We start from the raw sequence: 14147 nt of genomic DNA on the forward strand, positions 1-14147 counted from the left end.
ACTTTAACTGTCTCTTCTTCCATTTATAATTCTATTTGAGTCCTCTCTCTTTTTTTCTTGGTTAGTCTAGTTAAGGTTTGTCAACTTTGTTTGTTTTCAAAGAACCGACTCTTAGTTTTGTCGATTTTTTTCTATTGTCTTTCTAATCCCTTTTTCATTTATTTCTGCTCTAATGTTTATTATTTCCTTCTTTCCACTAACTTTGGGCTTTGTTCTTCTTTTTCTAATTCTTTGAAGCATAAAGTTAGGTTATTTATTTATTATTTATTTATTTATATAAAGAAACACTTTATACACTATATGCTATACCCTTCCCCTCTTAGAACTGCTTTTGCTGCATCCCATGAGTTTTGGTATGTTACATTTCCATTTTCATTTGTCTCAAGATAGTTATTTCTTTTTTCATTCATTAGTTGCTTAGGAATGTGTTCCCTAATTTCAAATATTTGTGAATTTTCTAGTTTTCTTCTTCATGTTACTGATTTCTACTTTCATACCATCGTAGTCAGAAAAAATACTTGACATGATTTCAATATTCCTAAATTTGTTAATGATTGCTTTGTGGCCAAACATGTAAATCTCCTGGAGAATGTTCCATGTGTGCTTGAGAAGAATATGCATCCTGTGCTACTGGATGGACTGTTCTGTATATATTTGTTAGGTCCATTTGTCCTATAGCATTATTCAGGTCTGCTGTTTCCTTATTGATTTTCTGTTTGGATGATCTATCCACAGTGATTATGGTCAAAATGAGGCAAGTTGCTGACCATCAAATCCAGATCGAGACATCAGGAGATAGAGTCTACTTCCTAATAGAAGGAATTCTATTTTTTTTTAAAGATTTTATTTATTTATTTATTTATTTATTTATTTATTTATTTGAGAGAGAGAGAGAGCACAAGCGGAGCAAGGGGCAGAGGAAGAGGGAGAAGCAGATTCCCTGCTGAGCTGGGAGCCCGATGTGGAACTCGATTCCAGAACCTGAGGATCATGACCAGAGCCAAAGTTAGGCACTTAATCAACTGAGCCACCAAGGGGCCCTCTATTTTTTTTTTTTTTTAAGATTTATTTATTTACTTGAGAGAGAGAGAGTGAGAGCATGGGGGGTGAGGGAGGGGCAGCTGGAGAAAGAATCCCAAGCAGATTCTGGGCTCATGGGGAGCCCAACATGGGGCTCAATCTCATGACCCTGAGATCAGGACCCAAGCCAAATCAAGAGTCTGACACTTACCCCACTGCGCGCCAGGAGCCCCGAAGGAATTCTATTTTTATTCTACTGTGTTTGTCAATATGTCTGGGCTTGGGATTTGGAGAAGCTGGAAAAAGATCTGTTTGAGGGTTGTTGTTATAATTATTATGCATTTTGCACTTGGGCAAGTTAGCCGACCTCTCTGTGTCTTAGCGTCTTTACTGCTGGGGGTATTGTGAACATTAAAACACCTAATACAAGTAGCATATTTAGAGGAGTACCTGGCTAATGTAAGTTCTCTAAATGTTTTTGTTGATGATGATGATGATTGCTTTAGCAATTAAGACATTTGTATTTTAGCTTCAACTTTGTCACAAACTAGCTAAGTAACATTTTTCAAATCATTTGACACTGCCAAGCTAGTTTATTTGACTATAGGGGTTTATAATAGACTGCCTCTACGGTTCTTCTAAATCTTTAGCTGCGAGATGTACTGATGTTTCACTTAGAAGAAGAGATGTTTTACACAGAAGAAATATATGCCATATTTATGATAAATATAGGTATTTAGGGCTCTGGGAACAATTGGCTACAAAATCATAAAGCAGAAGTCTTTTAAATTTCTTTGTATGTCAATGAACTTGAGAAGTAAGTACTCTTGATTAGACTCTATAGTTCTTTGAAAGAGAACAACTTTCAATAAAGTAACTTTCTCTGTGAGGACTATTTACATTTTTTTCAACTCAACAATGAAGGCTCTATCATGTTAAAGACATTGTGATAGTCCCTGAAGAAAAAAAGATAAACAAGACCCTAGTTCACCACCTAGGCCGGCAGACAAATATAAGGGAATAGGATGAGAGGTAAATAAACAGAAACCAGGGTCTTGTGAGTTACATTAAGGATTTTTAACTTTCTTCTCAGAATAAAGGTAGAGAGCCCCTTAAAGGGCTTGAAACAAGAGAAGCTTTTCAAGAGGAGGTGAAACTTGAGCTGGGCCTGAAGGACTTTAGAAAATGTCATTGGTGTCAAAGGATAATAGCGGAGAAGTGGGGTTAGCATAAGGTGTTCAGAGAATGGGAGAGGTCCATGGTATAGGGGACCTACAGGATCCAGAGGGAAACAGTGAGAAATGAGACCAGAACTTTAGGACCAAATGAGGAGTGACTTCTCAAGAAAATGCTTGATCCCTGTGTCGGCTTTGAAATACCCAATATCTTTCGAATCCGGTCTATAATATGAACAGCTTACTTGTCTACTTGCGCTCGCTCTTCCCTTTGTAAAGACTTAAAGGGATGCCACACTGCTCACGGGCTACAGTAAAAGCTTCCCAGTCCAAGCATCATCACTTTCCTTTGTATCCTCCCCGCGCCTCTACTCTGGGGAGGAAACCAGCGAAGCACTAGCCTTCCTCTCTTTATTTCGTCCTCGCTAAGTATTCTCTTAAATCCCAGGCTTCCTTCATAGCCCTGAGTATTTACTGGGTGGCTCATTGGTTTAATGTGTATCCGTAAGTTCCCAAAAGTCAGAAAGCCTGGCTGTCTTGTTGGCATCGTGCAGCTTCAGCATCATGGGTGTTGGGATGGGCTGTGCAGATCCCCCTCGAGCCTGGAGGACTGAGTGCCCCCACTGCCGGGAGGACGGATGGTCAGTGGACAAGCCTCGGCTGTCAGCCCTCTGCAGCATTGCTTCGGCTCAAAGACAGCTGCTTCAGCCATGGGCACCTGCTTCCCAGGATAGCCCATATCTTCCTAGTAGCTAGACAGAGGGTAAATGGCCTTTTTGCTCCGATAAGAGGTGACACTGAAGGGCCACGCTAGCCTCAGAGCTCCCTGTGGGGTCAGCTGAAGCCTTTGCTGAGACTGCGTGGCAGCCCCTCTCCCCCCTCTGCCTCCTCCTCCTTTCTCCCTTTCCCTTCTACAAGAATTATCCCCAGAGTACCCCCTCATAAACCTACCGGGCACTAGTTTCCCTTTTAGAGTCTGCTTCTCTGTGAAATATTTCCCAAGTGAATAAATGAACGAACAGAATACATCCTATGCCAATGTGGGATGAGAGCTAGGTAAAGTAATTACTGTTACCTGAATTGCTCATTATCTCCTCATTATTTAAAGTGCCAGGTGTGACTATTGTGGCATCTTAACAGTCTCTGTTAAATTCTCCCGTGTCTTTTGTTTGTTTACTACATACTGCTACGAATCCCTTTCTCCAAGTCTGAAAGACAAATTAGATGCAATGTTAAGTATTTGTATACTGAGAAAAATACCTCATGTATTTTTTTTTTTAAGATTTTATTTATTTATTTGACAGAGGCAGAAAAAGCACAAGCAGGGGGCGCGGCAGACAGAGAGAGGGAGAAGCAGACTCCCCACTGAGCAGGTTAACATTTTGACCACTGGGTGTCATCACAGAGCTAACTTTAAAAAAAGATGGCGCTTTAACCAGCTGATTGGAAGCAACTAATGGAGCCTAAGAAGATTTAATAACATATTTTCACCATTCAACCTTCATACTTTGAACATTAATATCCACTGGAGGAAATTCTTTGTAAAGTACAATTTCAGTATTTTTTAGTCTTTCTTCACAAGTCATATAGAAATAAAGTTTCTAACCATGTTTGGGGGTTCTTGAGTGAATGTGGAAATGGGGGAGGAAGGCTAAGGCCTAATGAGGATCTGGAAATGGCTGATTTACTGCTGTGTTAGAGGACCAGAGCTAACTAAATAGACATACTCTCAAAGCTACCCAATTTGGTCATCTGGTTAACTCAGGCCATAAAAATGACCTCTCTCTGTTATAACTTCTTTGAATCCTCACAACCTCTATAGAGCAAGGACTTTTATGTCCTCCATTTTACAAGTGGAGAAACTGAGGCACGGAGAGATCAGACACGAGGTGACAGAGAGACAGAATTTGAGACAGAGACCTCCCCAAGAGTAGCAGATTATACCTTTGGTGTGAAGGACTAGGCAGTGTTATCAAAGTGTGGTGGTCCCTTGACCATCTTCATCATCATGCTATATAATCATCATTAAATATAATAGTTGTTAACATATATATTCCAGCCACATGCCAGAGCTACTGAATCAGGACCTCCGGGATAAGGCCTGGGAATCTGCATTTCAGTAAAATTCTGTCAGGTGATTTTTGTGCGCACTAAATTTTGAGAATCCTTGAGAGAAGTGACATCGGGAAGACCTCCTTCCCTGGAAAGGGAAGAGAGAGAATGTGCCTCAGAAAGTATAGCAGGGATGGAATCTGAGTTCAGGAACCAGCCCATACATCTTTAACAGATACTTCACGCACACTGGAGACCTTCTTCCTGATTACCAGCAGGCTCAGTGTTCCCCTCCCATGCAGCCCCCCGTCCCCCTCCCCCTCCCATGCACACCTGTTCATCTGTGGAGGGCCCCGCTAACTCAGGGCTTCCTAACCCTGACTACGTACTCAAATCACTGAGGGAAACTTTAAAATCAAACAGATGCCTGGAACTACCCCAGACCAATCAAATCCCAAGCTCTGGGTGTGGGGCCCAGAGAAGAGAGATTTTTTTGAAAAAGGTTTTTTTCAGGTTATTCTCATGTGCAGCCAGAGTCCATAACTCCTGTTTTTGAGCAACGGTTCTCAAACAGAAGCTTAAGCAAATAACTTGGAGGTGATTCTCATGCAAATTCAGAAAAATACTCTTTGGGAAACTGTCTTAAATAATATGAAGGTAGGGCGGGAAAAAGAATCTCAAGGAAAAAAAATTTTTAAGTTAGACTGAGACCCTTCTAGGCAGCATTAAAGTATGATTGATTTGGGGCATCCAGAAACCAGTCTTAAAGCCCATGTGAGAGACCGAGGAGGAGGGAGTCTGTCCAGCAAGTTCAGCCATAGTGTCTCTCTCCTCCTGCCTGACCACACAGCCAGAGGATTGCATTTTGCAAAACACGCAGCCCAACTGGCTATGTGGCTATGTGGGCACTCCAGGTTCACTGCCACCAGAAGAGCTGCATGGCAGGTGGATCCATCATGTATTGAGGGACCACTGTCTCCCAAAGGCAATCCCTGCAGCTCCTTTTTGGACCCCATTCCTGATTCCACACAGAGATTTAGGCCCCTAGAGCTCTGCCATTGCACTTTGGATAACTGCACAAGTGGAATTTTCTCCCTCCACTTCTGGACGTAACTTCTGAAGAAGCAACACCTTCTGGCTTTTTCCTCAGTATTTTCAGGGTATGGGACAACACCAGGAGTCTATTCTAAGGGATTTCTTATCCCTCTTCCATCAGTATAAAAGTAGTGGGCTGGGGCACCTGGGTAGGTCAGTTAAGCATCCGACTCTTGATTTCAGCTCAGGTTATGATCTCAAGGTCGTGAGATCGAGCCCTGCGTCAGGGCTCAGCGTGGAGTCTGCTTGAGATTCTGTCTCTCCCTCTGCCACTCCCCCACTTGTGTGTTCTCTCTGTCTCTCTCTCCCTCCCCCCTCAAAAAAGTAGTGGGCTAATTCTCCTGAAGGAAACCCTGTTATGTCTGCTTAGCAGAAAGCCTATAGTCCTGGCAGGAAGAGAGCAACAGAGATAGGAATCCGAGTGAAAACAGGGCCCAGTGTGAGCAGGGGAATGACACCCCATGTCTGAGTCCTGTTCCTTCCATCCTCTGCCTGCTCCCTGCACCTGCACCCCTCATCCTTCCTACATCTCAGGCACAGTGCCCCCGAGGGAAGCAATTCAGAGCAAGGGAAAGGTCTGACCTACATGGGCCCTCGGGGGTCTTTTTGTACACTCTGCTCATTTTATAGAAATAAGAATTACTGGCCAAGTTCTCTTTGAATTTCGGAGCCGGCATCTCTGATAGAAGCCAGGAGCTTCCTTGAGCCAGCAGCCGCTGTCCCTCACGGCGTGGCTATCAAACGAGGCCTGCCCAGCTCACTGGCTGCTTGCCCTTTCTGCACTTCAGGCCCTTTGCTTGGCTGACACCCCAGAAAGAACACGGTGACGAAGCCTGTCACTGCAGCCTCATCACCCTCGGGACTCAGTTTTGTTTGTACTCCCTACAGGGCCCAGGGCATTCCTACTTAGGTTACATGAATCTCAGAGGAGAAACATGACTTCACCCCATGGGCGACAGAAGCCTAATACCCTCAGTTATAAATCAGAAGCTAAACACTCACCAAACAGGGTACAGGTGGAAGCAAAAGAAGAACAAAATGAGATATTTATTGGATTGACTAGAATGACCTTCTGGAACAAAATTACTATTAACATTATTCACTTGTATATTTACCCGATGGTTCTGGATCCTTTTCTAGCTCAACTGTATACTACCTAGCGGGACTTAGCTGGTTTCACTAATTTATTTTAATTAAAATTCTCTTTGGGTCAATGACCCAGAAATATGCCCTCTGTCCCTCAAATCTGGCTAGTTGTTGCAAGGACGTTTCGGAATGACTGCATCTGTCTTCAGTTGTCATTTATCCAGATCTCCATAGACTAGGAGACTTTCACAAAATGAAGGAGCAATCTAAATAACTGACAGCATCTAAAGACCTATACTTTCTCATCTCTAGTTGATAAAACTTGATACTGTAAATTAATATAAACCTTTGAAATAAATACCACATTTGAATTGAATAAAATTACATGTTCAGAAATGTACATACATACATGTATGTCACAGACATACATTGGCTCAGATTTGTACCCCTCTCATGAATTGTAGTTTGAGATATTCCTTATCATGCCAGGGATAAGGATAACCCAGCCAGTCAACAATTAAGGATTAGCAAACCCTCATAACCGTTATACCAGTAGTCATGAAGATTTTAAGCTACTAATGATTATATTACAAATGAACAGCAACAAAAATGCCCAAATTTATTTATTCAAATCTGCTTAGTTATAGCTTAAGATTATGCTCCTTGTGCTTTGGAAGGATAATAACCCAAACTGTCCTTACTTACATGGTGTTTAGAGACATGGTGTTTTTCTAGAATTAGCTTCCTAATTATCAACGGGGCTGCTAGGTGGAGAGATGACTCCTTACTTATTCCTGTTTCCTGTAGCTTTTCATCCAAAATAGTCTGAAGCCCTGTTTCCCACTTCTTCCCCTGCTAACTCCTTAGAAAATTCCATCTAGGTCTGTGTATTTAGAAAAAGGACCAATAATTCTTTTATTCAACTAAATTAAAAATAAATAAAACCAATGTGAATGTTATTTAAATGCTGCATTATTCCTCTTTGACACTGGTAATTAATATTTCCTAAATGTGTGAATGAGCTGCTTAAAAATAAAAAAGCATCTCTACTTTATAATCTTACACATTACAAGGAAAAATTATAACAAAGTAAGGAAAGGTTAAAAGCACACAGACATTATGCAAACCCTCACAGACCTCCCCACCGGATTTATTTACCCTATAGGTGGGTGACAGTTACAGGCTATCCTTACAAACATTTATGATTCATCTTTGCTTACCTTTATATTTGAAGGAAGATGGGTAAGTTCTTTCATTACACACTAAATGAATGAAGAGATATTAAAAAGCAAGAATCAATAGTATTTTGTGACTGGTTTGATTTGGAAAGTGGAGGGAAAACAAGGAATTAAATATAATTGTAAGAATTCATGCCCACAGGACCAAGAAGCTAAGCAGGTAGAGAAACAGAAATGTGTTCCTTCATTCTTCAAATCATTCATTCACTAACTCATTCTTTCATTCAACACATCTTTGATGGACAATTCCTGAGGGCAATACATTGCATTGGTCACTGAAGAAGACACCGACAGCCTCTTTGTAAGGATACGAGAAAATTGGGAGGAAAAGATTCACATACTGTGAATAGTTAAGTAATAATAGAAGAGAATATAGCATCAGGTTGAAAACAGAACTGACTAATGCAGACATGAAGTAATAGCAGAATACAAAAATAAGGGCAAAGTGGGGACAGTCCTGGAACTGAGTTTTCTAGAACGTGTAGAATTAAACTGGTCCATGAGCTCAATTCACAGCCAGCATTTGTGAACCACCCATTATGAGGGTTGTCCCAGGCTGTGTGTGGTGCAAGATCCCAAAATGAACAGAACATGGGCTTTAACTGGCAAGGACCTTACAGACTAGAATAGGAGACAGATATTTACCTCCTAATACAAGGCCGGACTGAGTAAGAGTGGGAAGGGAAGGGTCCCTGGAGGGCCAGTGAGGGACAATGGAGAACAACAGGGACATGGGACAGAGTTATAGAGCAGGCTTTCCTAGAGCTGGTGTTAAACCAGTTAGGGGGTGGAATGCCTTTGAGGCACAAATAGATGGAAGTGAAAAAGTGCCGCCCAGAAAACCTTAGCAGAATCGTTGGATTTAGCAGTTATTTATTGACTAGAGAGGAGGGGCAGAGAGAGAAGAAGGAAGAAGAGTGAAAAATTAGTGCCAAGGGGATCAACGGGGGAAGAGCGAGAGGCAATTTGGAGGAGGAAATGCATGTTAAGTTTGTCAGCTCCAAGGAAGTGAAAAAGGAAGGTGGGCAGGTCAGAGTTCAGGCGGGGAGATCCAACTAGCCTGCAGCAGGTCCCCAGCAAATGCTGTCACCACGCAGACGCTCCTTTCCACGGCTCTCCGTAAACCCCCTGGAACTGGCTGCACGTCCCGCGCCCCCCACGTTCTTGAACACTCGCGCTGGGCCCCGGGGAACAACGCCCCAGCCATCGGAGAGTCTTCTATGCAACCAATTACCTAATGTCTAACAGACGGTTCACACAGTGCGGTCGTAGCAGAAGTCTTGATCCATAGACCCCCCCGCCCCGCCCCCTCCCCCAACCCGCCCCCCAACTCACTCAGCTGTCAAGCCTTGCATCTGAATAAATGCTCCCCGCAGATACTCCGTTGATCAGCCAAAAATCTAGGCTTCATCTTCTGTTTCTTTCTGTCTCTCACTCCTGCATTAGTAGGTTAGCTGGCTCAGTAGCCATATTATAGACTGAAACTGGCCCTGTCTCACCATTTCATCTCTGCCGCAACACTGTCACTGTCCACGTGCTCTTCTTCTCTCCCCTGGGCCACTGTAATAGCTGTGTTTCCCTGCCTCCTCCCTGGACCCCTGGGGCCGTCCCCAGCCAGCTGTCATGCTGGTGAAAGCGTCTGTCAGGACTTCTCACTCCCCTGTGGAAAACCCCCAGCTAGCGCGAAATCTGAACTGCTCGCCACGCCTCCAAGCCCAGGGAACCTTCTCTACCGCACCTATTGGTGCCTGCCATATCTCAAATGTTTCCTTTAAAAAAAAAAAAAAAAATTATATATTTGCCCGCACTACAATGTAAGTATCTTGAGAGAAGGGACTCTTTCAAGTTCTTCATGTATCCCTACAGTCTAAGGCCTGGCACGTAGAAGTTGCTCAAAAAATATTTCTGACTAATAATAATCCGGGAATTAAGGCTCTTGGTTACACCGCTAGCTTATTAACCTTAAGCAATTTTCCATCAAAACTGGATTACAGTGATCCCAAAGTTACCTACAAATCTAAAATTCTATAATATCTTTTTTTTTTTAAGATTTTATTTATTTATTTGAGAGAGAGAGCGAGCATGAGGGGGGGAGGGTCAGAGGGAGAAGCAGACTCCTCGCTGAGCAAGGAGCCCGATGCGGGACTCGATCCCGGGACTCCAGGATCATGACCTGAGCCGAAGGCAGTCGCTTAACCAACTGAGCCACCTATAATATCTTATACTGTCCGATGTCAGTTCTTTCCTTCTCAGTGATCATGTCAATCTCGCGAGAAGATGCTATAGTCTCATGGGATTTGGAGCCTTTACCAGCAGTCATTGTCTTCCTGGCTTTCTTTCTCGTCGGATCTCCTCGTCTCACCGTGATGGCTTTGTCATTCTCTACACATCTACTGCAGGGAGAGTTAAGTGTGAAATTAGCTCCAACGTGAAGACGAACACTTGACCAAGATCACACCTGATTGTCTTTCTGGAATACATTTTATTTGTAACAAATATGTATATATAGGAGATGTGTGAAGATCTCATACTTCCTCAATAGTGATAAACCTGATACAGAAGACCCCCAATAGATTTGTTACTAGAAATAAGATTCGCAATACACTGAGGTACAAAAGCAAAGTGTTTGGTTGAGTTAACTCACTCAACCCATCGCTTTGGCAGCCTTGAGTTAGATACTATGGCACAGATGTAAGCAATATGATGTAGATGCTCATAAATGGTGTATTGTCATTTAGGTAATAATCCTGAACTAAGTTCACTGAAATTTCATTACAATATCTTCTAGACTAAAGCTGCAGAATAATGCTCATTATAGGAGAGAGAGAAAAATAGAAATTGAATTAATCCTGGAAATGCTACTGGAAGAAAGAACACATTCTGAAATACTGGAAAAAAATCATAAACACTTCAAGGAAAACCAAGTGGAAAATAAGAAATTCTGTAATTTAATTGACTTTATAAAAGATAAAGAAAATACTGCAATGCCATACCAGTGTTACTTTAATGTGAAAGAGTATCTTTTCATTCTTCATTTTCACCAGTGTACTGGGTTGTGATCATTTGATATGATCTACCTGTTAAGTGTTCCACCTTAGTAAGATTATGTTTGTCATTGTTATGAAAATGGAGAAGATTTCTACACAGACACCAGGGAGTGTTGAAATGAAAATGTTAGTTTAGAGGTCATCGTGTCCAAATAGGCAGAAAATAAATTCTTCTCAGACATTTCCTATTTTAGATAATCCCTCACCACTTTTGTTGTCCATTAATGCAGTTTATAGAACACCCGCAGTAATGGGCTCTCTCTGAATAGAAGTAATCTCCTTGCCTTATGAATATCCTAAAAGCAGATATATAATTTGGTCATTTCAAAATCGCATACTTCCTTTTATTAATAATTCTCTCCTATCACCAAATATAGTAAAAACAGTCTCTCATACATGACACTTTTGACACATTCATGAAGTGTCCATTTCTCACTGAAAGAAATATCTGCTTTTCATATTGGTAAAAAAATATTTATGTAATCCCCAAGTACTGCATCCCATAAAATAGAAAGTGGTCTTTTTTTAAAAATAAATACTTTATTTATTTATTTGAGAGAGACAGTGTGAGAGAACAAGCATGAGTGAGGGGGAAGGGCAGACGGAGAGGGAGAAGCAGGCTCCCTGAGGGGACCCCCGGGATCATGGCCTGAGCCGAAGGCAGATGATTAACCCACTGAGCCACCCAGGTGCCCCTGGAAAGTGGTTTCATTTCCCAGTTATATTAAGAGTAATCTTCAAAGCGTCTTGCTAGTTCACTGTGTTTCATTTTCTCTGTGAATAGTTCATCAAATACTCTCCTCTGCTTTGAAGTAAAGTAGTTTATCCAATCACCCACTGCTCCTGGAAAAATTGGAAACAGACAAGAACCAACTTAAATGTATAGTATTCACCAAAGAAATCTGTCAGATTTGCAATAAAATGTGAATGATTTCATTTCTTGGTGATAAGATGATGAGGGGTTATTCTTTTCCTCATTTGCTTATTTGTTGCTTCTAATTTCCTCAGTAATGGTTGCATATTAATATGTACAGTTTAAAAAGTTATTTCTTGAAAAGAAGATTCAAATATATAAAGGTCCTAGGTTTTACGATAGCAGGCAAAGAAATGTCTCACCCAAACTTAGTTAAAACACAAAAGCAGGGGTGCCTGGTGCCTCAGTTGGTTAAGCCCCTGACTATTGGTTTCAGTGCAGGTTGAGATCTCAGGGTCCTGAGATCAAACCCTGTTTGGGGCTTCGAGTGCAGAGTCTACTTGAGATTCTCTCTCCCTCTCCCTGCTCTTCCAGCTTGTGCTCCCTCGCTCTCTCTCTCTCAAATAAATAAATAAATCTTTTTAAAAAATCCATAAAAGCAGACAAAGTAGACATAATGATGTCACTTACTCCCTTGCTGCGCACCTGTGAAGCAATAACTGTGCCGATAACATATCACAGGGCTGGGCAGTCAGTCTGTCTTCTTGATTCAAGTGTAATTAACCTACAGTGTTACAGCAAGTTCAGGTTGCTAATAGAGGAATAAAGTGACTGGACCCATCCTAGTGTTTAATTCCTCATATAGTCCAAATTTAGCAATAGGCACTCATGGTGACTAGTATCAGTGTTAACCTTCTGTGTTTTGTCACATCCTACACAGGGAAACCACTTTTAGATAGAATTTAAATTCATTAGAATTAATGTTGTTAGTGACGATTATATTGATATGGTTTCACCTGGAGGTATTTGTTATGATCACTAAGAGAGCAGGTCAAAGACTACCTCTGTTCTCATTAGAGTAAAATTTCCCAACTTAGTCAGATATGATGGGCGAAAACTGAATACCCTCTCATAATGTGCATCAGAGCTTCTGTTCTCTGGCTCCGATTTTTATCTCCCTCATTCTGCTCCACACGTCATATACTCCTCCAGCACAGGAGACTACCTGCTCTTTCTAAAAGAAACCCTAATCCAATTCCGTGGTGGTTCTGGGCTTTTCTTCTTGTTGTTAGCTCTTGCTGGAATGTATTTCTTCCCTGTCGTTTTCCTGGTAAAATCTTGCTCATGTGTCCAGTCCCAGATCCAATGTCATCTCCTCACCTACTTTGCTAGGAAAAAATTCTCTCTCCCTTATTCATGTTGCTGCTCACATTTGCTCATACTCCCAGTATAGTTGCCATCACCGTGTATTACTGCCTCCAGTATGATCTGAAGGACAAGACTATTTTATTCAACTTGTGAATCTCAGTTCTTAGAAAATAGTTTATTAATAAATATTTGCTGAATTGAGTTCTCTCCTCCCTCCCAGCCCTGGTTTTGCAACTGTAAGAAAATAAAAAATGAACCACCAAAAAAGACCAAAGTAATTTGCAAAGTTAAGACACTATCTGATCCATATGAGTTAGCAAATACTGGTGTGGGGAGGAATTCTATTCAGATGAGCCAAAAAAATGGAAACAAAGGTGTGCTTTTTAGTAGGAATCCTGAGTACCTAAATGTAGAAAATTTTGTCATTGTAAATCATGAAAAACTTGAAAAATGTTCAAACATTTTACCCCCGGATCTGGACTAAAATTCACACGGATTTCGAAACAATTCTATATGCAGATGTACCCAAACTGCTTCTAAGTTCAATATTAGGAAGTAGTAGAGAAGGTTTATTTCCTTCTCTTTGGGTTTTCACACAGAGGAGCGCCCTGAGATAACTCTCCTAGCTTCCCTGTCTACGCCTTACTTCTATGGGGTGAGTTTTTTGGTGATTTTGGGAAAGTGCACTATCCACACTCATCAGCTCCCTTCTCTCTTCCGAAGAAAGCATGTGTCATGTACCTCTCTCCACTATGCTCTCTGTGGGCTGCCTCAGTGCAGGGGCAGGACTGCATTTGATTGTGACTAAGCAAGCACATTTGCAAAATTGAGGATAAGTTACTAGCAAATGCGCCAGGCTGCAGACCTGAGGCCCATTCTTCAAGGAGTTTTATCTTTCCACCTGTTTGACACCCATGTCTTTCTCTCAGTTGGTTCCTAACTGGGCATGGAAATCTCAATGTCTGGAAATAATGCAATTTAAGAAATTCGTTTAATAAACGTTCACTGAGGGATGACAATGAGCAATCCATTGTGCAAGAGATAGGGGGCACGATGATGAAATGAGAGATTTTAAAATGGTAAAATGGGACTATACCAAATATAAGCCCCGAGCAAAGTACCACATCCCTTTCTGACTTACCTTTTCTAAATACCAGGTTCCTATTAGATGTGAGGGCACAGATAGTATGATTTGGATCACAGTTTTCTTTGGCTGCATTATTTTTCATTTCACTGAATGATGTTTTCCGAGCAATCTTATTAATTTTGCTGTCACTCACATTTATGCCAAGGAAAGTAATTATTTTCTTGATGCTTTTAGAAAGATCCTGAGCAAAAGAAAAATTATTTTTTTAAAAGTGTAACTCATCAA

At 41.4% G+C, this 14147-nt stretch overlaps 1 long non-coding RNA gene across 1 annotated transcript; it reads right to left on the reverse strand.

The window, feature by feature from the left end:
• Positions 1–11233: 11233 nt before the first annotated feature.
• Positions 11234–14097, reverse strand: LOC145721423 (uncharacterized). Its single transcript, XR_014145097.1, has 2 exons — positions 13917–14097; positions 11234–11556 (listed from the first exon to the last, which is right to left on the reverse strand). It is a non-coding gene; the product is annotated as an uncharacterized LOC145721423 (long non-coding RNA).
• Positions 14098–14147: the final 50 nt, after the last annotated feature.

This window comes from Leptonychotes weddellii, chromosome 5 (genome assembly GCF_054177405.1).
Source record: "Leptonychotes weddellii isolate Sample4059 chromosome 5, ASM5417740v2, whole genome shotgun sequence".
NCBI classification, from domain to species: domain Eukaryota; kingdom Metazoa; phylum Chordata; class Mammalia; order Carnivora; family Phocidae; genus Leptonychotes; species Leptonychotes weddellii.